General features: G+C 43.8%; 1 protein-coding gene across 1 annotated transcript in view; it reads right to left on the bottom strand.

Annotated features, from left to right (window-relative positions):
* The window catches only part of PLEKHG1 (pleckstrin homology and RhoGEF domain containing G1), a 224,161-nt gene extending 198,305 nt beyond the window's left edge, over window positions 1–25,856 (bottom strand). The window contains exon 1 of the mRNA XM_038526322.1: window positions 25,837–25,856. The gene's annotated coding sequence lies outside the window, so the exon portion shown is untranslated. The remainder of the gene's footprint in view (window positions 1–25,836) is intronic.
* Between the last annotated feature and the right edge of the window lie 200 nt (window positions 25,857–26,056).

Below are 26,056 nucleotides of genomic sequence, written 5' to 3'. Positions count from 1 at the left end.
GGCCAGAGAACTCTGAACCTTTGCCTAAAGACCTCTAGAGAGGACAATACACTGTCTTTGGGCAAATTTGCAATATATATGTGTGCGCACACACACACACACACCCTTCCCCACTGGAAACAAAATATGCCCCTTCCCTTTTAAATGACCTGCAGGAATTTTGACATATTTGGGACACTATACTCCTGTCCATTGCCTGTGTTGCAGACACTTCTCCTGAGTCTGCCCTGTTTTGGTGTCTTTTGCAATTTTTCCATTGTCCTTACAACTTCTGTTGTTGTTGAACTGTTTGAAGATATTATACAGATGTCACTCCCTAGTTCTACATAGGTCATCATGCATCCCCCAAAGTAACATTCTCCTATAGAACTATAACCCATTGTTGCACCTGGGAAAATCAATAATTCCATAATGCCCTCTAATATCCAGTCCATGTTCAAAGTTAGCTGGTTGTCTATTATGTGTTGAACTGGGTCTCCTTAAAGTTCATAGGCTGAAGTCCTACCTCCAGTATTTCAGAATGTGATATATTTGGAGGAAGGATTTTTAAAGAGGTAACTAAATTAAGATGAGGTCATTAAGGTGGGCCCTAATATGACTCCCTTTCTTGTAAAAAGAGGAAATCTAGATGAACATACACAGTAGAAGACCATATAAAGGTGTGGGGGAAGGCAGCCATCTACAAGCTAAGGAGAGAGGCCTCAGAATGAAACCGACCCTGATCTTGGACTTCTAGCCTTCAGACTGTGAGAAATAAATCTCTGTTGGTTCAAACCATGGAGTCCATGGTAATTTAAGGCAGCCTTAGCAAGTTAACATACTATCCTAAGATTATCTTATAGTTTTTTGATCTCTGACACAATCAGGTTATACTCATTACATCTGGTTGTAAAGGAGAAATTTTTGTTAAAGATTTATTTATTAGAGAAAGAGAGAAAGAGAGAGAGAAAGAGAGAGAGAATGGGTAGTGGGGGAGGGGCAGAGGGAGAGGGAGAGAGAGTCCTAAGCAGACTCTACCCTGAGCACATGGCCCCATGCAAGGCTCCATTTCATGACCTTGAGATCATGACCTGAGTAGAAATCAAGAGTTGGATGCTCAACCAACTGCACCATCCAGGTGCCCCATTATGGAAAATTTTATGGGCTTTTATTCCAGACAATTTAGATTTCTCAGACAGAGAGTTTCTCAGTGCTAAGCACTTTGAAGCAAGGCCCCTCATTAGAGTGGATAGTGAACACTGCCCACCACTGTTGAAGTTAGGCTGATTGTGGGGATGGCTGAGAAAAAACCCAAAGCTACAGAAAGTGTCTGGTGCATAGGAAATTTTCAGTAAACGTCCTTCTCATTCCTTAATCCAACAGAAATTTCAACATTTCTGTTTGAAGGAAGGATGAAGAATAAATCTCTGAGTCTATAAGGATTATGATGATAATAACAGTCTCTTCCATTTTCTTTTGCAAATGACCACCTTCCTAGTTGAATTTCTTAGAAGAGGTTGCCCTCCAGCCTTGGCTGGGCCAGGTCCCACAGAATACCACGGGCTTCCTTTCTCCATGAGGAGTTGAAATCTGAATGGAGATGAAATATACACGACAAAAGCATTTTTATTCATAACAGAAGGTAATACTTGAGCACTACCTTTGCGTTGGGTCCTGTGTCAACACAAACACAAATACATTGGAAACAAGCTTATTCATTCTCCTTAATGACTTTGTGATGCAGGCACTGTTTTCTCCTTATAGGACATGACAGGGAGGCAAACTGAGGTTCAGGGTATTAGGGGTATGGGGAAGGATCGAGGGTTCCCCTGCAGTAGTGTCTTTGGTGTCAGGGGCAGGACCCAAGGACAAGGAGCAGAGATGGGTAAAGTAGGAAGGCTTCCAGCCTACCTGGAGCACAGGGCAGTAATGGGAGAAAGGGCTGGAAGAAGAGGCAAAGCTCTTATCTCAGGGGTGAGGGGTTGAGTGAAAAATATATAATGCATTCTGCAGACACAGGCAATCACTGCAGGATTTTACCACAGTATCACACCCTCCTAGGTGCTGCTGGTGACGAAAAACTGATCTTTCCTACTCTTCTGTTAAGAGTTCTTGTATTAGATCAGTGGTTCTCAAACTTTTCTCAGGATTCCTTTTACATCCTTAAAAACTACGGAGGAACTCAAAGAGCTCTTGATTATGTGACTTATGAATTCTAATATTTATCATATTAGAAACTAAACAAACAATTTTCAAAATATGTATTAATTTATTTAAAAATAACATTGATAAACCCATTACATGCTAATATAAATAACATTTCAATGCAACATGAAAATTCTTAAACCAAAAACATTTAGTGAGAAGACTGGTGTTGTTTTACAGTCTTCTAAGTCTTTTGATTGTCTGGCTTTATAGAAAGAAGACAGCTGGCTTCTCATATCTACCTCAGCATTCAATATATTGTGATATCATATGGCATGCACTCCCTGGAGAACATCACAGGCCCCTTGTGAGAGAAAGGAGTAAAAAAGGCAAATAATGTTTTAGTATTATTATAAAAATAGTTTGGTCTTGTAGACCCTCTGAAAGGATCTTAGGGACCCACCTGTGAACTATAGACCATACTTTGAAGACTGCTGATCTAGATCCTAATGATTCCTAGGTGATGGGGAGTAGGGAAACTGACTAAACCAAAACCCAAAATGCCCTGTTAATGCTTTTTACTAAGGAGTATTTAAAATGGTACTTACAGAGGCACCAGGCTGGCCTCAGTCAGTTAAGCATCCAACTCTTGGTTTCGGCTCAGGTCATGATCTCAGGATGTCAGGCTCCATACTCAGCGAGGAGTCTGCTGGAGATTCTCTCTCTCCCACTGCTCCGCCCCCCACTCACATGCACACAAATAAATAAATCTCTAAATAAAAATAAAATGGTGCCAACATCCTCACACCGTACTACATCCCCCAACAGCACAAGGTCTCACAAAAGTAGACAACACCCTGTCCCAACCACCACCAACGTTATTTAACTTGCAAAATGGGGAGGGTGGAAATCTCCCCATCTATCTTCCTCTTTCTGGCTGCACCTGTATGGCTGAAGGCAGGATCACATCAAAGGTGACTTCAACACCACCTGATGAATGACACCAGAGTGAGGTTCAGGGTAAAAAGAAGTGAAACTGTAAGAATGTGTCCCTGATGCACAGGATCCTTAACAAATGACAGAAGTGGCCTCAGAGAGCTTGCTCACTCATTTCCTACAGAACAATAGCAGAAGAAGATTCTAGTGAAGACCCCATATCTATTGGACACAAAAGGAAGTGTCGTGTCCTCTCTGACAGATGGGCTGAGACAATGCCACTGGCTGGGTCTACTCCTTAGGAAAAGGTCTGCTCATCTGTTCTTCCATCCCCTAAAAGAGACTTACACATTTTTAGGCATTTGGGAGGCATTAAAACACATAGTTTTTAATTTCTTATTTCAATTTAATGGGAAAAGTCTCCAGGTTTCTGTAGTGATAAAACCGCACGAGCACATCGTCTACAGAGAGCTCCTAAAAACACACTCACTGGAAATATCTCTCTTTAACAAAACCTGTCTGGAGGGGATAAGAGAAGGGTTCCTGCTGATTTTACAGTCGGGTGAGGAGAGCTGGGGAGGGGGGTGGAGTACCTTGGAGGAATATTTACCAACCTGGCCTTCCTGATGGGGTCTCCCAGGGTCCAGCTCAGGCAGCCGGCTCAAGAAGAGGGGTACACTGGGGAGGATTCTCGACAGAAGTCTGCTGCCCAAGATTGCCTCATAATAAAGTAGGGTAAGCCGGGAAGACAAGGCACAGGTGAGTGCTGTACCAGGCTGCCCTCCAACACTGGAACACAGCCTGATGTCTCCAGTTATTTTAATTTTTGCAAATATCCCAAAATATCTGTCACCGGGAAGCCTTCTCCTTTGTTATGATAGGTAGCATAACAAACTCTTATTCTTGATCTTTGGGTTAAAATTTCCACTCACCATATGGCAGCTAAGATGGTGCCTCATATGTAAGAAATGTGCAGATGACATTTTTGCTTTTCATCAAGATTTGCTAATTTAACACAAGTCTCCTTCTGCTGCCCCACCGTATGATATCATGCAGCTCTTGGCTTCCTTCCACTTGGTGTGATGTGAAGTGCTGGCTGGCACAACCAAGCAGACCCCAGAGGCTGACAGACTTCCCAGAGGAGGGGACTGTGCTGGGGACAAGTCAGGGAAACAGGGCTCAAATGTGAGTTGGATTCAGCTGTGCCTCCGTCATCTAGAGCTCAGAGTCCAGTGCGCTCACACAGCACTGCTGGACGTGCCCAGCAAGAAGCACAACGCGGTAGGAGAGAACCTGCCACCACCCAGGGAACTGTAAGGTGTTCAAGTGACAGGATGGAAAGAGAAATAGAAAACAAGCATCAGAAAGTAAGGAGGACAGGATGGGGAGCATAAATGATTACAGATGGATATTTCGATAGCATTCCTAATTAGATATTTTCAATAGGCCGATTCTTGGTCCCTATTGTGATTGGTATCACCACCTACCTTCACGGTATTGACCAGCTTTCCAATTGTGCTCTCACATTGTTCTAGATGATCAGTCCAACAAAACCCTGTGTGACTAGGTGGACCCATCCTACGAAGAAGGAAGCTGAGGTTCAGGGCTTGTGGCTCACTTACTATCCCCCAGGGAATCAGCAGCTCTAGCATCCTGCCCATCTGGACCAGAGCCTCCGTGCACCAATGCTAGAGACTCACTAGATGCCATCACCCGGACTGGGAGGTAACATCTGAGGACTTCCTATTTGGCAGGCACCGCTCTAGCCGCATGGCAAGTATTCACCCAATTACCCTACAGCAACTCCAGAAGTGTGTTCCTAGTCCATATTACAATGAGAAAACCAAGGCACAGGAACTAAATCTTGGAGATTCGATCTGAGAACGAGAAGCCAGAGGTTTTCTTCTCCTTACGGAGGCAGGATAAATCACACAGATTTATTTACTTCCTCTGACTACCACTTTTAACATAACAGATGAGCTTTGTTTGGGTTAAAGAAAAAGAGCCCACCTTTTCCAATCCATAGTCCTTCTCTGCCCTGTCACCCTGTCTCACTTTTCTTCATTGCACTGATCACATTTGATGTTTACTCATTTGTAACTGTCCTCTGCAGAGAATGCAAACTTTGAGAGGGAAGATCCTCAGTTTTGTTCACCCTTGAACCCACCCGACAAAGGAATGACGCCTGGCACAGAACAGGCACACAGATATTTACTGAGTGAACACACACATACATATACTCATCATTACAGCAGAAGTCTAGACAACTTCAAAAAAAAAAAAAAAAAAAAGCCAAGTCAGTCGAAAAGATCTGGCAATTTAAAAGACAAGCAAAACAGAACACACAATTGGCTCTGTTCACCCTCACTTGGATTAAGTGGGTGTGGAGTGCCAGCGGTCACAGAGGGAGGGACAGTGTTTACATAGAGCCCTTCCCCACTTGCACAAATACCGAAGGGGTCTGGAGGGACAAAGGACAGGCTGGGCCGCTGCAGCAAACTCCTGTGGAATCAGGACCTGCCAGGTCTGGCCCGGGTGTGGCCAGCAACGGGCAGAGCAGAGGAGCAACTGAGGCAGGGTGTCTTCCTGCCATGAGAACACAGTCAGGTTGCCCCGTGTCTGGGCTACCTGCCAATGGCCAGACAGGGATTTTGTGGAGTACAGTTTTGGAATTACTTCTCATGACCAAACCAATTCAAGTGATTTTCCTTCCCTCCACATACATAAAAATCTCCTACCAGATTAGAAATTCAGTAAAAATTGTACAAATATGCACCATGAATAAACAGTAACAGAAAACACAAAGTCAAAAAAAAATAAGCAAACATCATAAAACTACGAAGATGATAATGATGATATGATTGTGACCAAATAGAATGTGACATTTATACACAAGATGTAGCAGGATCCGTGTTAGCGTTAATGCTACACATCACGCTCCTTAACTCAAAACACATCTTTTGGGAAAAAGAAATCAACTGATGCCCACACTGTAAGCAGTTCAAGCAGCAAATGGGTTGTCCTCTACAAGTTCTGTCATCCTAGCTAGAACCCAGGGTTGGTTTGCACGATTCGCTCCTGCGAGAAGCAGAGTGGTGCTAGTCAGAGCCTGAGTCTCTGGAGGAGCTGTGGGCAGCAAAAAGTGGGAGGGAGGAAATAAAAAAGACATTTTTTCTTTCAAGTTGGAGGGGAGAAACATCTAGAGGCATGCATTGTATTTTCTTTACCCTAACATCTGTTCCATTAAAGCCTGTCTTGGGTCCTCAAAGTTGCCTGCTCCAAAACTGCCTCCTTTCCCACTTAACCATCTGCTCCCTTACTATGGAGTGTCTCAGTGGGAGGGTATTATGCTGAGTGAAGGAAGTCAGTCGGAGAAGGACAAACATTATATGTTCTCATTCATTTGGGGAATATAAATAATAGTGAAAGGGAAAATAAGGGAAGGGAGAAGAAATGTGTGGGAAATATCAGAAAGGGAGACAGAACGTAAAGACTGCTAACTCTGGGAAACGAACTAGGGGTGGTAGAAGGGGAGGAGGGCGGGGGGTGGGAGTGAATGGGTGACGGGCACTGGGTGTTATTCTGTATGTTAGTAAATTGAACACCAATAAAAAAAAAAAACAAACAAAAAAAAAAAAGAATGAAAAATCAAAAAAAAAAAAAAAAAAGGAATAAAGCAGTTAATTTTGAACTAATTCAAATGAACATGTGTCAGAAATATGCCTATATTTACAATCTTCTATTGCCTTCCAAGGGTTTCTGAATTCTGAGGGTCTTCCTTGACCTGGGTGTCAGGTATGAGCCAACACAAGGGTGGAAATAGCTAAACACCCAACTACAAGGATGGAAGAAGGGAGAATATGCAAGAATGTGAGGATGTGAGAGCCTTTCTGGGGGCATGGGAGTGGGGGGTGGGGGGCAGAAGTGTATGGAGGTGGGACCTGCTAAAGCAAGCAGGAGTGTGAAGGAACCTGGAGCGTGGAACACAGGTGACCTTTGAACTGTCCTCCCCCCCACCCCGCCGTCTTTAACCACAGGGATCTCTCAATAGGTAGAATTTTGAGAAAAGTCATCACTTGAGTCAAATTGTCTAGAATCTGTCTCCAAAGCAAGTTTACTCTGTGTTTTTTCTTTCCATAGTTTCTTCCCTTTGATTTCTGAATAGCTAGATTTTTCACAAATTTGGCATTCCCTCCTCTTGCTCTGCCGCTACTACTCTCTCCCCCAAGTGAAAAGCCTACAGTAACCAGTGGGGGAACCTCTGGCAATGGCTGGGCAGGCACTGCACCACCCTTTCTTGGGGTTTTAATTGCCCTTAGTAATTTAGAGACCACTTTTATTTAGTTTGTCCCACACTCCAAGGGAAATCACTGCTGCTTTTCAAAATGTTTTGTCAGGGCAAAATCTGCCCTGATGAACACTCTCAGCTATGCTTCCTCCCTTCCTCTCTAGACCATGAGAGTGGGCACTCTCCTCCTCAAAACTCTTCCTTTAGCATCTCACAAGAACTCAGTGTGAAATTTCAGGAATGTTGCAAGCCCATCATCAGAGGCAGAATTAAAACATAAAAAATATAAACTTGAAATTAAATAAATTATGAAAAAATATATAACTATATAAATTAAATAAATTATATTAAAATTATATTAAAAACAAAGCTATTAATGCCCCAAACTCATCCTTTCTTAATTATTTTACTGTTACCCATGCCATTGAAGTCACTGACATCTATTTTATCTGTGTGGTAGAAATACTATATTAATGGTGGGCTAGCACACTTTTCTTCCCATGTCTGCATTCAATGATGTCACATCAGTAGCAGGAAAGTAGCCTGCTACTTGCGGATATTTACACCTTGGAAGTTGGAAACACCAGAAATCTGGGCTTGATTTGTTCTCATGTCTAAGAAAGTGCTAAAGAAAACATTAATAACGTGGATTAAAAAAAATCTCGAAATATTCATCCAGCTTTCAACTCAGTAGAGGAGTCACTCCTGTCATTGATGAGTGAGTGAAACTCTGACACACATCTTCATTGTTTCACTTTTGTCTTATTAATGTGAAAGAAAATAACAATATTCATGTCAAAACTATAATCGCTTATTAACAGGTTGGTTACAAATATAAGAAGTTTGGCAAACATTCACAAAAGCATTCTGTCAAAATCATTTTGCAGTTGTATTATTATTTGCAAATTGCGTCCTATGAGTATTGTGTATGCACACACACACACACACACACACAGCCCTCCACCCCCACCCCAGAAGGTTGTTAAACATTTACCAGCACACATACCATATTCACTTTCCATCCTCCTGTGTTTGGGTATAGTCCCTCGCCCCTTAAGACCTGTTCCCACACCCCAGGCTGTCCACAAAACAATGCTTGCTGATATGCCCATCAATAAGCTGTAATCATTTGTCTGTCAAACGGCCTCAGAGAATAGAAGGAAATCCTTTGCATTTATAAGCCCTGGTGAGCTCTCTGTGCTCCGCCTCATAAGCCCACTCACACCAGTTGGCAGCTTTATTCACCACCTACCATCAGCATCACCGTTCTTAACTTTCTTGGGCAGCTTGGAAAGAGACAAACACCTCTAAACTGGACCAAAACCTTACTGAGTTTTACAGGAAACTTTGTGAAGGAGATTTAGAGTACTGCCATAGGCTTGGTGACATCAACAAATAGCCTTCTGAAAGTCCCCTCCATTTGAGTAGTTTAAAAACTTTTAAAGCACAAGTCTATTTTACCACGCTGGTAATTAACTAGTTAATTACTTCTCACCAATTTACTTTGAGATCTCACTAGGACATCAAGTTTGATTTTGGAATTCCAATAGAAGACAATCCCATTGACTCAACTGGAAAATAAAAGTGCTGTCTTAGCAAAAACTTTTTAAAAAGGAAGTCTCTTAATTCTTCTGTGGGCCACCGTGCAAACAAGTTGTGATGAAAGTGATTGTTGTTCCTCAAACTCAGCGGAGCATAAATGGATTCTATAATCTTCACCAGAAGCCTGCCACCAAATGAGTGTTGTTTTTTTCTTTTTTTAACTTAACAAACCCTCCAACTCAGGATACCCTGTAACAAAGGATTTCCTGTAATTCTCTGGGGATATGCAATAGAAGAAAATTCACAGAATCTACACTTCTGAAAATATACAATTTAACTCAATTGCACTTCTTCAAATTCCTCACCTTGGCAAAAAAATCTTTGCTATCCTAGTTGTCAGTTTTCTTCCTAATCCTTTCAATAATGTTGAAATCATCCCACCCTCAATGTAGGTCTTAATTCTGCAACTTCAGCATTTACCAAAGGTTTCTTTTCTGTCACAGGAGATTGAGAACATTGAGACTGCAAACATTTCTTTGATTAGTCAATTCATTCTGAACGTGGAGTCCTTCAAGCAAGTGTCTGATTAGTCCAGCTCTTTGACAAAAAAGCAAGTTCATATAAGACATGAAGCTGGTGGAGGCAAGTAGACCATATCGGTTTTCAGGTGTTTCCTGATGTCACCATGAATGGCTGACATCCTATGATGATTAGCAGCTTTAGAAGCTTCCTTTCCAGAAGAAACTGCTTCTGACTGTTAGTAAACAGCCCTTGCCAAAATAAAGTGTTCATTGGAAATGCCCAGTTGTTAATCAAACACTAGAATCTAATATTTATTTTTACTTAAGTGGGGCATCTCGCCAGATATTAAATATGGTTTTTGCTTTTAGAGAAGACAGATACCACAGTTGTCAATCAAATACTTTAGTAGCTACCATGAGCCACAGCTTTGCAAGGCACTTGAGCAGGACAGTTTAGTGACTCTGGCCATTGGTGGTCCTTCCCTCTGGAATGCCACACCTTGCAATGCCACCTTCCTTTTCTCTTAGCAGGTGAGCTGTCCCTCCAAATAGCCACTCTTTTTTCTACAATAATGCAATCCTCAATTTTAACTGGGCATATGGCCGCCCATACTTAAGATGATATCTTTCAGTGCGACAAGATAAAGGGAGTTTGGGTCCCTATAGGCAGACAGCTATTTACTGGCCTTGGACTTACTCAGACCTGTGAATTCTGTGTCCCCTTCCTCCACCCCACTGGCAGTTAAATCCAATCCCAACCCATATACCAAGCATACTATGTGCATGAGGTCTGGAGTCAGTCCACTGGAGACTGACCCCGGCACTGCCATTGATTAGTTAGGTGTCTTGTCCAAAGACACCTAACTATTTTTACAACTGTTTCCTCATCTACAGAATGGGAATGATTGTGTACACAATGTTTGTGAGCATGAGATAGCAAATGTATGCAAAGCCTCTGGACCTCTTCCAGGGCTGGGAAGTGCTCGGTCAATGTTAGCTATCACTTCCACTGCCACCATGGAGTTCATCCAGGGTCTGCTTATTCCTTGGTATAACAGGAAGCAAATGAGAATCAGAAGGTAAAGCTTCATACCCATTACCCTAGCCTTGTACTACTTTACCTTCCTCCCATGCCTACTCCCCAAATGCCCTGCCCCTTCCAGTCTTCTCATTGCCTATTTAGAATTTCCACTCTATTCCTCATTAGCAGACTTCCCCCACTGTAATGCCTCTTCATTCTGATTCTTCTCACAAAAAAACTCTAGCCTATACGAATCTATATCTGTATTTTTTCCTGTTGTGAGAATTGAAGTATATGCATGTTACAAAATTTCCACTGAGATTTGGAAAGGAGGAACGTTGCAATGGCGGGGAAGGAAATCAAGCCGACGCCAGCTCTCAGAGGGGGAAACTGGCCAAGTGAGAGCAAACTGAAAACTCTGTCTGCATGGTACTTTGGGGTTGGTGTGAGGGGAAGGGCTGCAGATGCAGAAAGCAGAAGAGGGCTCACCGGTGAAGCTATCAGAGTTAGACCTAACATTTTGAACCCCTCTGTGAGGTGGAGAGAGACTGAGCTCTGTAAAGGTTGTAGGTTACACAAAGCTTTGTTCACCTCAAATACCAAGTTAATCTGCCTCAGAGCAAGGCATAGTCTTGGAAATAGAGGGAAGCTACTCCCAATCATAAAACTGAAAATGCACGTCCAGCATTAGATGAATGATGGATAGGAAAACAGACCTTGTATCTAAGCTCAGTGAGAGAAGTGATTTTCCAACATGTTATTGACAAGACCAGTTGTGTTCCCAAATTCATTAGGGAGCCCAGGGTGCTTGAAAATAATCTTACTTAGATAGGAATCTATAGTGGAACCTAGTCATTCATTCAAGAGAGCACAAAATCGGATTTTCACGCAACTATTTTCCCTTAGTGCTTGCTCCAAAGAAAAGGTACAACTATAAGGATTTCTCTAAATCTCATTATTTGCAGTAAAAGCTCTTCAAAGTAACCCTCGAAAGGGCAGTGTACCACCCAGAAGTAAAGATACAACACTACTTTCCCACTCCACAGCAGACCACAGCAAAAGTAAGAAACCCTAAAGGGTCATCCTGAACAGGAGAGAGAAAGAGAGAGAGACAGACAGACAGACTGGATAGAGGGGCAGGAAGTCCTGGGAAGCAGCACTGCTGAGAGCCAGCTTCCATTCCATATCCTGCAGTCCTCCGTTCAACCTTGGGGGCCTTCCTCTCTCTCCTGGGAACTCTTGCCTTGGAGACTGCCAACAACAATGGCTTGGTGACAGGGAGAGATCTCGGTTGTTCACGAAACAGCTGCTAAAGGTCGAGCACTGAGGAACAAATTGATCTACTATCATTACATGTTCATAACAATCCTATATAGGAGTCGTCATTCTTCCCCACTTTTTGGAAGAAGCAATAGCAGGTGAGTAGTACAGCTCACATTTGAGGACAGTCCATTCAACTCTCAAAGTATGAACCAGGCTGTCTTCATTCCCTGCCCAAGAAGGCAAAGGGAGATGAAGTTTCACATCCTCTGAAGCAAGAGCAGCGGGTTCAAAGAGGCCCATCCCAAGGGAGAACTCACTGAAGACACCGGTGTTAGTTCTACGGGACGTGTGAACATCAGACAGAAGTATGCCTCAGCTGCATGATGAGTCAAGTGGGCTTTCTTTCATTAGCCCAAGATCGCAATCACCATTTATAATATTTTTATGGAGTTGTCTTTCAAAAATAAATTTTGAGAATACAACTTATCCACTCGTTTGGTTAAATACTTGGCACGTGGCAGTAAACTAAACAGGCCAAAAAACCACCCTGCTCCAACAGGGAAATTTGAGTACAGACAGTATAGGAATAGATAGGGTGGAACTACTGCTATTTTTAGTAGGCATATTAATTAATTGGTGGTTATTATGGAAAAGTGTTCTTATCAGTTGGAAATACATATTGAAATATTTGTGAGTAGAATAACAGGATACCTGGGATTTGCTCTTACTACTCCAAAGCATAGGAGGGAGGTTCACGGGGAAACAAATGAAACAAGATTGGCAATTATAATTGTTCAATCTGCAAGATGGGTACACAGGGCTTCATTACATTATTATAGTCTTTTCTCTACTTGTGTTTATTTGGAAATTTCTTAAATTAGAAGAGAGATTCCTCCCTGAGGAGCTTAAAGAGGTAAATAGTAATTTACAGTATGCCAATCAGACAGAAATATGTGCTATGCAGAAAAAGCAAGGAAGGGAGGAGGGAAATACTGAGAAGAGAATGGATAAATGTAATATTTCTAAATGCACTTAGAAAAATATTTAGTGTGTACATATAAATTAATAAGACATGGATGAGTTGGTAATCTGTATCATGGTAAGGCATTAATATACATGAAGCTGATTAACATGGTAAATTAAAGGACATCTGGTTTTCATGAGAAAAAAGAGAGCAATTTGGGTTTTCTGAAAGATGTCAGTTTTAAAGAAATGCCAAGGAAAATAATGGCTAGCATTTACCTAGCTTTTTCTGGATGCTAGAACTCGGTTTTGCAAGCATGTTAAAGAATGATTGGGTCTGGGGATCCCCGGATGGCTCAGTGGTTTAGTGCCTGCCATAGGCCCAGGGCGTGATCCTGGAGTCCCGGGATCGAGTCCCACATCAGGCTCCCTGCATGGAGCCTGCTTCTGTCTCTATGTCTCTGCCTCTCGCTCTCTCTGTGTCGCTCATGAATAAATAAATAATATCTTAAAAAAAAGAAAAAGAATGATTGGGTCTGATTCTCATCCTAAGCCCAGGAGCTGGTAGTGTTTCAAACCTTGTCTGTGAGGTGCTGTTCCTAAGCTCGGGAGGCCAGAGAGCTTGACAAAGTCATGCCAACTCTAAGTTGGGGAATGAGGCGTGGAACCAGGTAGTCTAGCTCCAGAGTCTGAACATTTTAGCTGGCACCGCACTGCCTATTTTGATGGATATGTCACATTTGGAGAACGAAGGTAAGTGAGTGGACTTAGATATCAAGCAGGGACTTGCTATGTTGTGAGTGTCGGTGACATGTGAGATGATGTTTGGTTCTGCGGGAGGAGTAAGATGGTGTGGGGAAGCAACCTGGGTGGGGTCCAGGGCAGATATAGGAGAACAGCTAAGAGCAAAGCTTCCTGTGTTAGGTGGTGTCAGAGGGCAGACTCTGCAGGCAAGAGGCCCAGGGGGACCACCTAGGAAATATCTTTAGAAGCCCAGGGACAGGAGTGCAGGAATGGAAAAAGGTGGAATCACAGGGCAGGTTCTCCACTATTCTACTCCTAGGTACTCACCCACCCACTCACCAGCATCCACACACAACACCTTAGGTAGCTGATCTCATTCTAGAATGTGGTCTAACAGTATCAGACAACCAGAACTTACCTTACTTAGAGGCAAGAGATGGTAATGGTGATATTGATTTATTCAAAAGAATGTGCAAGCTTCTCTCTGTGCTGGGCACTGTTCTAAAACTTGGAAATACAGTGAAAACAACACAAAGCCTCTCTTCTCATGAAGAACAGACAAGAAACAAATGTATCCTTTGTTAGGAGTTGATAAATGCTATGAATAAAAATGAAGGAGGGCAAGAAGGCTGTGGCTTGCAAGGTGAGGGGGCTCCTATTTTATGCATGATGAGGAAGACTTCTTTGATGAGGGGACACCTGAGCAGGGAGTTGCAAACAGAGAGATAGTACGGCTTTGGTATCCAGGAAGAATTTTCCAGGAAAAAGTCATGAAAATATTCTGAGGCCGGAGCTTGTTTGACATATTTGGGAACTGCGAAGAGGCCAGTTTGCTGAGGCAGAGTGAGCATGTGAGGAAGAGCAGGAGATGGGATCAGAGACAAAGAGGGGAGCAGGAACCAACTGGGGAGGGTCTTGGAAGCTGTTTCACGGATTTGCTTTTGACTCCAAGTGAGTTGGGAAGCCATGAAGTGAGTTGGAATTGGCCAACCAAGGGACAAGATCACTTTGGCTGCTGTGTAGAAAAGAGATAGTAGAGAGCAAGGAGACCAGGTAGGAACCTATTGCACAAATCCAGGGAGAGGGGGCAAGTGAATTGGACCCAGTGGGGACAGTGAAGTCTGTGAGCAGTAGGATTCTGGATGTTCTAGAGGTAGAGCCCACAGAGTTTATCTACTGGACCTGAGATAGGAGAGAGGGAATGTGATCAGAGAAATGGTAGAGGCTCTCCATCTGGAACTTTTATCTCTATCTTAAGTTCTACCATCAACCCTTCCTTTGGGTTAAGCCATTAGAAGGGGCCCCAATGACGATGTATTCACTGGTCAAGTTTGTGTTCTAGATAGATGAATCAATGCTGGCTCAACAATTACTCTAACGGCCTAGGCAAGAGATAAGTGTCTAAAAGGACGGGATGGGAGGCATGAGTGAGTGAATATGGATTGAGAACTGTTTAGGAAGTCACTGCTAACTGGTCAAGGCAGGAGAGAGGAGGAAATGGCTTGCTGTGACGGGTGTATTATGGTGCTATTAACCAAGAATTGGAAAAGGAGGGAAAAAAACAATCCCAGGAAGTTGGAGGTGGGTCTGGAAAGAGAGATTATGAGCCTAATTCTGGGTGGATGACTTTGAATCAATTGTGTAAAAGCCAACAGATAAATCCCAGGAGAAAAGTGGGAGGCTCGGATAGGCCTGCAACAGTTTTTCCTCTTGATTTCTTTTGAGACACAATAGGGCCTCCCTACTTGAGCCAGAACATTCAAATCAGAATATTCTAAAAGAAATTTCATTTGATTCTTTCCTAGTAGGCCTAGTCAGTTACTAAAACGAGGCTACCAGAAGCCATTCCCTTCTAACATGAAAGGATCCTTCGAAGACCTGTCTTAATAAATTAAATTTGCAAATAACAGAACAATCATTCCACCACTTAAAGCAACACTAAACAACATGATTTAGCTATATTGGTTTCTTTTTTCCGGTAAGGATGCTAAATTCTGAATATGAGAATAACAAATACAGACTTCTCAAACTTCTTTTTACATGCCTAAGCTTGAAGCTGGTAAATTAGAATGAAGGTTTTCATCCCAAACCCACACAATAACATTGAGCATCAGACTTCTCGGTCCCACTTTATCATGGAAATGGAGAGCTGGACCAAATTTCAAGTCAATCAATTGGTTAAAGGTCAAGGATGCCTAGTGACTATGCTCTGTACAGGGAATTCAAGGATGAATACAGCAGGATCTCTACGCCCCAGGAGATTCATGACCTACCAATAGGTCTGAGGTGCCCTCCCCATGCATTAGAAAGCGTGTTTATAGAGTTGGCATAGGGCTAATATCCTGTTTGGAAAGGCAGAGCCATCACTCAACTGCTGGAACATTAGAGAGACTTCTTAACACTACAATTTCTCTGATAGTTGTTTCTGCTCCAGAATAAACACTGCTGAGCTTCCAAGTGCACTAAAAACCAGGGAAAGGCAGGCAACGAACATACATACTTATAGAGCACCACATTTACTGCACACCCATGCAACTTTCAAACCAATAGCTACTAGACTCCTCTTGCAGAAAATCATTTGAACACAAACACTTTGCTAAACAAATCTTCATGAAGTGTGAAGTTGAAGAGCCTCCGAATTTTTCTGGCAAATTTCTCTCCTCTTTTCATTTTCTTCTCTTTCTCCTTTCCTTACGCCTCCTCCTTCTTCAAATATTTAGCAACCTACTCAGAATCTCCTTTTTTCAACTAATTTGTGAAAACAAAGATTTTGGCCCAGATTTCGTAATGCTCATTTTACCCAGTAAAAGAAAAATTATTTTGTTCAAATACTTGCTCTCAAGGAGCTCACAGTTTAGCGAGGGAAGGCAGACCAACTAAATGGTTATCAAAAATACCACATTGTAAGCACTAGAAATGAGGTAATGAGGATGCTGAGGAGCTGGAAGGAGGGGATACTTGGCCGCGAAGGGGTGTGGGGGAGATGAGCTGATCCATCATGGCTTCACAGAGACTGGCAGCCATGTGCTGCTTTGGTTACCCCATCAAGGGGAGCTGAGAAAGAGAGGGTGACGGAACTGACCATGGGGACTGGTAAGCACAGAGGTCAAAACAAGTAACAGTAGCCAGGCTGCTTCCTAACCCCCATAAATTCCTTCTCCTTGAGCTGTACCATCTTGGCTGACATTCCAGTTCTGAATCAACCCGCTTCTCACCGCCTCCTCTGTGAGCATCCTCTGTACCACTGCGATAGTGTTCCAACTGTTCTACTTGTTTCCAGAACTTTCCACTGTAGTCCTTTCTCTGCACAACAGCCAGAGTGATAATTGGGCATTCATCTTGTCACTCCCCTGCTTCTTGCTTTTCAGTGGCTCCGCATTGCACTTTTAAACCATGATGAAGACGTCTGACAATCTAAAGATCTACACAATCCAGGTCCTGCCTACCGGTCCAGCTTTACCTTCCCACTACTGCTGCTTCCCTATCTCGCACATGTAGCCTGTCTTTTTCCCCCTAGAACTCACCAAGCTTATTCCCCTTAGGTTTTCCTTACTCCCCCCCCCCCCCCCCACCTAGAATGTTCTTCCTTCAGATCTTCTCAGGGTCACATATTATTTAAGCCTTGGCTCAACGTAACCAACTCAGATAGGCTCTTCAGACCATCGGGCAAAGAGAGTGCCCCACTCCCATTACATGTTTCCTATCTTCTTTTCTTCAGAGCACTCGTCACACACAGTTTTCCCTTCACTCCAGATTTGGTCTGTTTTGTTCAATGTATTCCCAGAATTTAGGAAATTATCTTTGTTGAATAAACTAATTCTAATCAGAATGTTCATGTATAATGAATCTCATGTCTCCACTACAGTAAAACAAACCCAAAAGAATGTGTTCTTCTTCCTTCTCTCTTACCATTGGCTTTTGCTTCGGTTATTGTCACGTTGGTTTATTGTTCCAGCATGTAGTAGCAGGGAAAAAAAAAAAAAAACTGGAGTGTGACACCCATTGAACATAGTTAAAAGAGCCACTACTTAGCAAGAGCTTATTATTTACTAGGCACTGCACATACATTGCATGTTTAAATCTCATGACATCTTCATTATGTGGTTTTATCCCCATTGCAGAAGGCATTTTTGAGTAACTTCTAAATGACATACACAGAGTGCCTAGTTCCAGGCTATCCCCCCATCCCGACTCTAAGCATTCAAACCTTAGAAGAACAAGTTAATATTTTCCATGCACACCATTTTTCCTATCACTGATGCCACAGAAAGAGTGTTTGAACTAGTACTACAAAAAGGAAGTAAAGAGAATAAGAAAGTATGACATTTGATTGCCGTATCTATTGGGCGTATTGGAGTATCAAATAAGAATCTTCTCATTGGCATACGGCATATAGTTTCTGAATATTTACAGAGTACGTTTATTGCATATATTAGTAATCAAAACCAAGGGGATTTTTAGGATGACTGTTGCTAGCTATTATGTCTTTAGTTCATACAGACATATCTCTTCTTCATTTACATAAGAAGGTAAAAACAAATACCCGTTAACTTCCTATTTGGAAATTTCTTGAACTATGTAGTAGTAGATTAGATAGTTTCACATCTTGATATGGTTGACCATAGAGAGAAATAAATATCTTTTTGCTCCTCAGGGGTATTCTGTATTTTGAAAGGCATTGTTTTTGTGGGACTCATGACAAATTAATTTTTAGAGGTTCATGGTATTTGCTTTCATATCAGGGCACCTTCTAAAAAGAAAGAAATAACAAAAAAAAATCAAGAGTGCTTCATAATAATGATAGTTTGTGGAACTCATCCGGATTGTAAGTTCCTAAGAGGTAATGTCTTACTGTGAGAGGGTATACCATGGGCCACAGGATTCCATGTGCCACAAAAACATTATTTGCACATTACTTTCCTTACCATTTTAGCTTCAAGATCAGATATCATTAAATATTGTGATTAAATGGCATTCCTTAGAGCTTAACCCAAACAACTGTTAAAGGAGAGAGGGGAAAATAAGCATTTATCTCATATACACAGTGAAGAATAGTGGAAAAAAGCCAAGACCACCAAGATTTTGCTCCATAACTATATTCCAAAAGCTTCCAAATATTTCCCCAAGTACTTTCCTAGACTAGGCCAATCGCAGGCCGCCCATCCACATGCCCATTTCCCATCGGTCTCCTGCCCACTTCATCACTCTTAGAGCTTCACCCTAATTATTCCTCAGCAAATCTCCAAAAAGTCTGATCTATGATGGAAAGGCATAAGGTAAGAGAACGTTTTTCTTTCAAAAAATTAACTTCTAAGGACTACTTCTGTTATGTTCCTCTGTGTTCCACTAGGTAATCCTATATTCCTTAGTCTGACTCTTAGGCTCCATAATTCATGTGTTTAGTTGATGCACATTTTAAGAACTGTGAGACACCTGAATATTTAGACTGTAAGCTGTTTCAGACCAGCTACCATATCCTCCTTTGGAGCAGCAATAATATTTTAGCACAACACAGATGCTTAAACTAATAACAGGTTTACATGGTTTAAAGGGAACAAACACAGGATCATATATTTATGCTCCAGATTACAGTCTTCCCTCTCTCCCCAGCACATCAGAGAAGCACAGATGTTAGTGTTTGAGGACCATGTGTAATCACACAGCCCCGGGAAGCTGAACTCTGTGATGGCCTCAGTTCAGTGCCCCCACCCCTTCCTCATGGCCTCACGTCTTCCCCCTTCCCCCCCCCTCGCCCCCCGCCCAGCCAGCTTTTTAGTCACAGGTTGGAGCAGCCTTTAAATCATCCTAAGGCTGGACTGTGGTTAATGTGCATCCCTGGAATGCCTACAGATGACCTTTCCTTTGCATCTACTTGTTTGCAAAGCCTCATATTTCAGCTAGCATTGCTGTCGATCCTGAAGACCTCCTAAGACATGAGGGCTTCAGTCACAGGAGAAGGTGGAGGGAGGAAGGAGGTGACTCTGGAAGAGAAAAAGATCTGCACTTTGTCTCCTCCTTGGCCAAGCACTGACCACCCTGTCAGGGGGAGCCTGGAAGGGGGAGCATGGAAGGAAACTTTGCAGGGGCTTCTGTGGACCAATGGGAGAGGGTAGGGCCCAAAGGAACAGACCCCAGGAAGGTCTAAGGCATGCTTACTATCAGGAGAATAGCATGCTGCTGCGTGCTAGGGATTTGGGTGACATGATGAAATTCAGACCGAAACAGCATGAAAGCACACTTTATGACAGCTAGAAATAGCCACGTATTGTCAAAGCTCCCATGGAGTCATCCATCCAGACATTGAAGAGTTAAAAGAATTTTGGACAGATGGAGAGAGCTGCAGAGGGAGAGACAATAAGGCTCCACACTGGGTGCAGGAAAAGATCTTGACGAGGATTCAGAGTTTAGAGGGTGGTCAGAAAGCAAAGACTTAAGCAGTATTTTACTCTCTGAACAGGGAGAAGGGTGGGGAAATATGGGAAGAGAACATTCCTTGCAGTGTGAAAACCTGGAGACTTGCCAAAGGAGGAAAGGGGGTTGATTCTAAATGAAGCCCCTTCCACTTCATTATCAGAAAGGACCCACTTGGTCAGAGCAATGATCAGCCCCTTGGGAGACAGAGGAGAGAAGGAGTATTTATGTTAAATTAACTCTAGAAAACATAAGCTCCAGTTAATGCCTTCATTGCCTCTAGAAAGGCATTTATGTGCATTAAAGATTCACACATCCCTGCAGACAGCTGCCAAAAGGAATTATCCAGCTGCAGAAGCCACTCGACTTCATTCCTACAAGGTATGTGTAGGTCAATTCCACTTAGACAGGATTCTCTAATATGCTTTGCTCGTTTAAATGACCGAAGTGAAAGTTTTAAACTCGTTTGAAAACACATCAGATCACAAATGTCTTATGAGGCTTGCAGTGTCTTAATTTACTATATGCTTAATTTATCTTTGGCAGATCTGAGTTAACTTTTAAGAGCTTTGAAGCAAAAGAGAGAAACTCGGAATATAAAGCACTAGAGCCCAACCTTGTATGCAACCATAGAGTAACACTAATGTATTCAATGGATATTTACTTAGCAACAAACATCAAGAAATTTCATTGATGTTAAGATGTACATTTCCCACACCTTAAGGATGTATCTTATAGGAGAGGGTATCAATTTTATTGACACTTTTTCCTCTTCCTTAGTGGGATCTTAAAAGATGGAGTATTTCACAAGTATCTTTGATTTTAGGAGACAGGAATTCATCACTATCATTCAAGTCACAGTTCATAAATTGCCTTCTCTGAGAGGCTTCCTGGAGCACCGATCTAAGGCAGCCCACCCATCACCCTGATTCTTCCCCTTTAGTCATCCCATCTTCATGGAGACCACATCTCTTGTGTTCACCACTACGCCCAGAACTGGATCAGGCACTATTCTGGACATGGTAAGTTCTGAATAACTGGCTCTGGAATGAAGGAAAGTTGCCATTTATTGAGCAATTACTACATGTGAGACCATGAACTAAATGCTTTACAGAGGCAAATCTCATTTAATCCTAGCAATTTAGAGGTCATTCTGATTTCTGATTATCTACTTTAAAGATGGGATAGCAGATAGCAGCTTAAGTGGAGAAGCCAGGACTAGATACATCTTGACTTCAAAAGCTAGACCTAGTGGCACTGTGCTATTCTGTGTATCACATGCAAAGCCTGGAAACAGTTCTGTGCCTGTCTGAAGATATATGGGAAGATCCCTGAAGCCACAGAGAAAAATAAAACTTCCTCCACCCTTGAAAAGTAATGTTCGTCTACTGAGGATTGCCATATTCCTCTGTCCTTCCAAGTGCTTCATGTGTAAGGTCCTGTGTTAATATAGAAGTGCAGATGTCTACATCTCTGCCTGATAAGATGAGGAGAGGCTCCACGGAAGTGATGGATATTTAAACTTTGTATTGAAGGATTCCACCATCGATGAGCAACAGCATAGCCCACTTAAGGCTCTGGACTGAGAAACATAGAGTATACATGGGAGGTGCTAGAAGAAAAATAGGTTCAAGGGCTTTGGGTGCCATGCTGGGGGGTTTGAACTTCACTTCATATGACTGATACTCTTCATCGATAAACCATTTCAATGTGGGCTTTATTCCAACTCAGCTGAGCTTCTCTCCACCATTCAACATCCAGCTCAAGGAAGAATACTGAAATGTGGCACTGTCATTCCCATGTCAACCGATGGCTATGTCGAACAGAGATTTCCAAGGCTAGTGCAAAGAGAAAATAGAGAACAAGTGGAAAAAGAAATGACGAAGGAGACGTGACTCTAAGTTCATTTCTATCGAGTCTGCTTACATAGAGCCTATTACGTTTGTTATTTTTGGGTTTCTGCAAAAATACTGAAGGATACCCCAAACATAGCCTATTTTATTTAGGACAAAGATGGCAAACTATGGCTATAGGTCAAAGCCAGCCTGCAGCCTGTCTTACATGACAGTCAAGGAAAGATGGGTTTTTATGTTTTTAAAGGACTGTAAGCAAACAATACTCCCCCCCCCCACACACACACACAAAGACTATATGTCAGAGGCATACATGTACCAGAAAACACTTGGTATCTCGCTCTTTACGGGGAAAGGTTTACCGTCTAGAACTTCTTATCGTCCTCATCCATCTCTATTCCGACACAGGTCATCTGAGTTAGTGTCTAATGTGACTGGACATGTAGAGAACTAGATCTATTTACCATCTCAAAAATTAAGGCCAATTCAGTGGTATGATAATTTATTGCTTTAGTAATTCCTCTTATGAGAATTCTAAATTTTTAGGCCATTATTAGCCTCACACCCATTTCAACTTTGTCTTTGGTATTTTAAAAAGACATCCTCCTTACACTTAAGGGCTTGCTAGCCTTTGGCCAACTGCTGTAACGGTTTTACCTTCTAATGCTGATGGTAAGTGGCTTCTGCAGGCAGCAGCCTGGTTATTAAAGCTTACCAAAACAACTTTCTTAATTAAAGACCCGTGAAAACTCTGACTCTCCTCCCATCGGGTTCGTACATCAAGCGGGTGTAGCTGGAATCTTTTTCAAAACTTAGCCTAGCATGCTTCGAGTTGCCTTTTTCTTTAGGAATGTATGGGATGGGGGGAAGGAAGAAGGTTATGGGTTTTCAGATCTACGAATGTAACATACTTTAGCTTTCCATCAAACAGTAATTCAATATTTACCGAGAGAAGATGTTGAAGCTTGGAAATTTTTACTTGGCTTATATCTCATCAGAAAAACATTTTTCGGTAACCTCATGTATACAGATTGAAAAGATAGCAAAGCATGACTCAAACATGAAAACTATTCTAGATATACAGTCAACTCCTAATCAGTGGGAGAGGAATCATCCAGGCATACTGGAAGCTGTTCTGCAGCATCTGGGTAACCTGTGGCCTAGTTATTTTACAACAAACCTGGGCCCACTCACTAGGAGGATTAGCCTATATTTCCACTATCTTTGTTAAAACATCTGTTGCTTTTCATCAGCATGAGCAATATAAAGCCGAACATGTAGCCATCTCTTAATTACTTGAAAGCTGGCTCTACAGTCATAAGTTCTACTTGGCACAGACACCCATGGCTCTGACTGCCCAAATGGTTTGGGGTCAGCTTTTCGTTTTACTAAGCAGGATTGATGTAGGCTGTGATGAAACATTAGTATTTGAAATGCCTGCTACCTACAAGTACTAGGCTGCTTACAGTCTTTGTCTAGAAAATGTTTCCATCTCTGCTGAACATATGACCATTTTGCTTTAGGACCCGTATTTTTCCCAAGACAAAAAAGACAAGTGATTTTTTTTTCTCTGAAAGAAGGAACCATCACATTTAATAAAAAAAAAATATGTCTCTATGCCACCATCATTTCTAGGTAGTGGGGTTTGGGGTAAAGACAACTGAACCTGAATTAAATCACAGTTCTGCCAGGAGAGAACTATGTAACCTCCAGCGAAAACACTCACTCCTGGGACTTGGTTTATCAACAACAATCATCTTTAAAGCATACAGTGTGGCAAACACTTACAATGGATTATCTCATTAATAATCATCAATGCTCAGCATGACTCCACAAGGAAGAGTCATTATTTCCCAAATGTACAGAGGAAGAAATGAGCAAAGGTGAGATAATCCCAAGAGAGTGACCACCTATAATTGTTATATTTTCCTGATTATAAAATAATCTGTGTCTAAATAACTTCCTTAGAGGGGTCAAGGTCTCAGGGCTACAGAGCTACGGAGAGACAAATTTCATTCACAGTCAGTTAATTCCAGAGCACTTCTTCACCACTAGTGCTTTCCCAAATCTTTAAGATGTAGGCCTAGATCATCCGGGATCCATTCTATTTTTAATACTCCATGCATCAAAACATCCCTGCAGGAGGATTAAACGATGATAGTTGTTTGAAAGACCAATCACTAGCAATGAAAGCAGGAGGGAGGAGAAGCCTGCAAAAAAAATGGATTGCAGCCATTAAGAAACAGTATAGATCTAGGAATTGTTTTCAGTTTACTAAGAGCTCAAAAGATTTAGTGCCACTCAAGCATTCCCCATGTGTATGTGTCAGACTCTGAACCATTAAATCTTAATTAAATCACTTAAAAATCATATCCTCAAAGGAGAGCCAAATAGTACTGGTTATTCTTGGTTTCGAAAAATTATGTTGCTGCTTTCTATTGATTTGTTTAAAAGTGATTGTTTAACCTCTTTGCAGTACAGATCGAGTCTCCCATGGAAATATTTAAGCTTCTACCTGGTAATATCATCTATATTAAAGTCACTGAAAGAACTGGTACCCATGGTACAGAGGGAGGTGAGCAGGGAAAACTGATCAAGGAAAGCATGATTTTTAGGTCAGGGATTGGACTTTGAGATAATTGTTTCTCACTCTGTCCCTCATCAGGGAGCTTCAGAGAGCAGATGCGGGACAGAAAGGGATGGTCAGGCAGTGATGGCTGTAGAGGACCTACTGAGGAAGAGGTCAGCGAGATGGGACAACTCTGGGGACATTTCTTTGGGTGGGGTTTGGTGGCTTGACAGGGGCCTCAAATAGGACCAAAAGGAAAGCGAAGAATTAGGAATCCGGACTCAAAGACAGTGAAGGGTCATATGTCAAACCATCACTTTCGTATCTAAGTCTTGAATATTGTGGCTCAAATAAATATCCCTGGGAGGCGAGGGGGAGGGAGCACGAAGCTTTAGAAACTCTCTGGTTCATGCACATCACTTTAGGGGAAGCCAAGGGCAGCAGAGCTGGAGCAGCCTGCTCAGGTCTCAAGTCAGGACAGAGGTTTCTTATTCCCCGACATGAAGGGCTTGGAAAGGTTTCAACAAGCGACTACTCAAAGTCCAAAGCCTATAAATTCTTTAAAAGTAAGCCAACCACAGAAACTGAGAAGCCAGCTGATTTTAACACTTGATAACTATTTTCATAACATTGCACGACCTTTCTAGGCCCGGAGTTCTGTGAGATGACAAATTTGACCTGGAGTCAACATTCTGGAACGCCTCCCGGCTGAAGAACGAAACGCGAGGTAGTCCTGTATCCGCCCGGTCGGAAACCCCCGACCCCGCCGTCCCCGAGCTCCACCTAGCCTTCTGTGATGCCTGGCGTGGGACTCCCACTCAGCGACTTCAAAAATATGTGCGGGAGCCACGGCCGCTGGGGGGTGGTCCACGGGAGCGTGGAGGAGCAAGCAGACCTCCAGCAAGCAGACCCCAGCACCCGCGCCGGCCCTCGTGGCTGCAACGCCGCGCACGAAACCGCAGACCCTGGAGTTCCCCGGGTCGGAAGCCTCCGCACGCTCCTGGTTTAGGAACCAGGCTCTCAACGGAGGACACAAAGGAGGCTGGCTGTCGGGCACCCCCCGCACCCCCGCCCCCCCCGCCCCGGCCGAGCGGTTCCTACCAGGGCGGGGGTCCCCCGAGCCCGGCGCGGCGCCCCGGCCTCTGACTCCCGCCGCGGTTCGCGGGCCCCGGGAGGCCGGGTAGACCTCGGGGGCCTGTCCCATCGCCGCGTCGCGCGCTCGGACCACCTTGGGGCTGGGCTCTGCGACATCCCGGGGGACGCGGGAAGCCCTTCCCGGGGCCGGCGGGGGGCGGGACCGCGGCGCCGGCAGATGCAGGCTGCGCCCGGGCTGCGGCCGGCACTCGGGGGCCCGGGGACCCGCGCCCGGGCGGCGGCGGGTCGCCCCCTCCAGGCGGCGGCGGGCAGCGGGCAGCGGGCCCCGGGTCCCCGCGGCGGGGGCGCGCTCCGGGAAGCACCGTCTGCCCGCACCCCGGGGGGGCCCACGCTCCGCCCGCCGCCACCTGCGGATTAGGGGGCCGGGCCGAGGCTCCCGGGGCTCCCGGCGAGCGGTCCCGTCCCTGGAAGACGACCCCGGGGGTCGGGGCGCAGCCGGCGCTTACCCGGAGACGCGCGGCTCCAGCGCGGGGGCCGCGCTCGCAGGTCGGCGGGGGTGAAGCTGCGCGGCGCGGGCTCGGGCTCCGGCCCGGCTCCGGCCCGGCTCCGGCTCCGGCTCCGGCTCGCGCTCCGGCTCCGGCTCCGGCTCCCGCTCCCGCTCCGGCTCCGGCTCCGGCCCCGGCTCCCGCTCCCGCTCCGGCTCCGGCTCCGGCCCCGGCTCCCGCG

The sequence above is a fragment of the Canis lupus genome, chromosome 1 (assembly GCF_011100685.1).
Source record: "Canis lupus familiaris isolate Mischka breed German Shepherd chromosome 1, alternate assembly UU_Cfam_GSD_1.0, whole genome shotgun sequence".
NCBI classification, from domain to species: Eukaryota; Metazoa; Chordata; class Mammalia; order Carnivora; family Canidae; genus Canis; species Canis lupus.
Note: the sequence above shows the minus strand (reverse complement) of the source record. Positions and strands in the feature narration are given on the sequence as shown.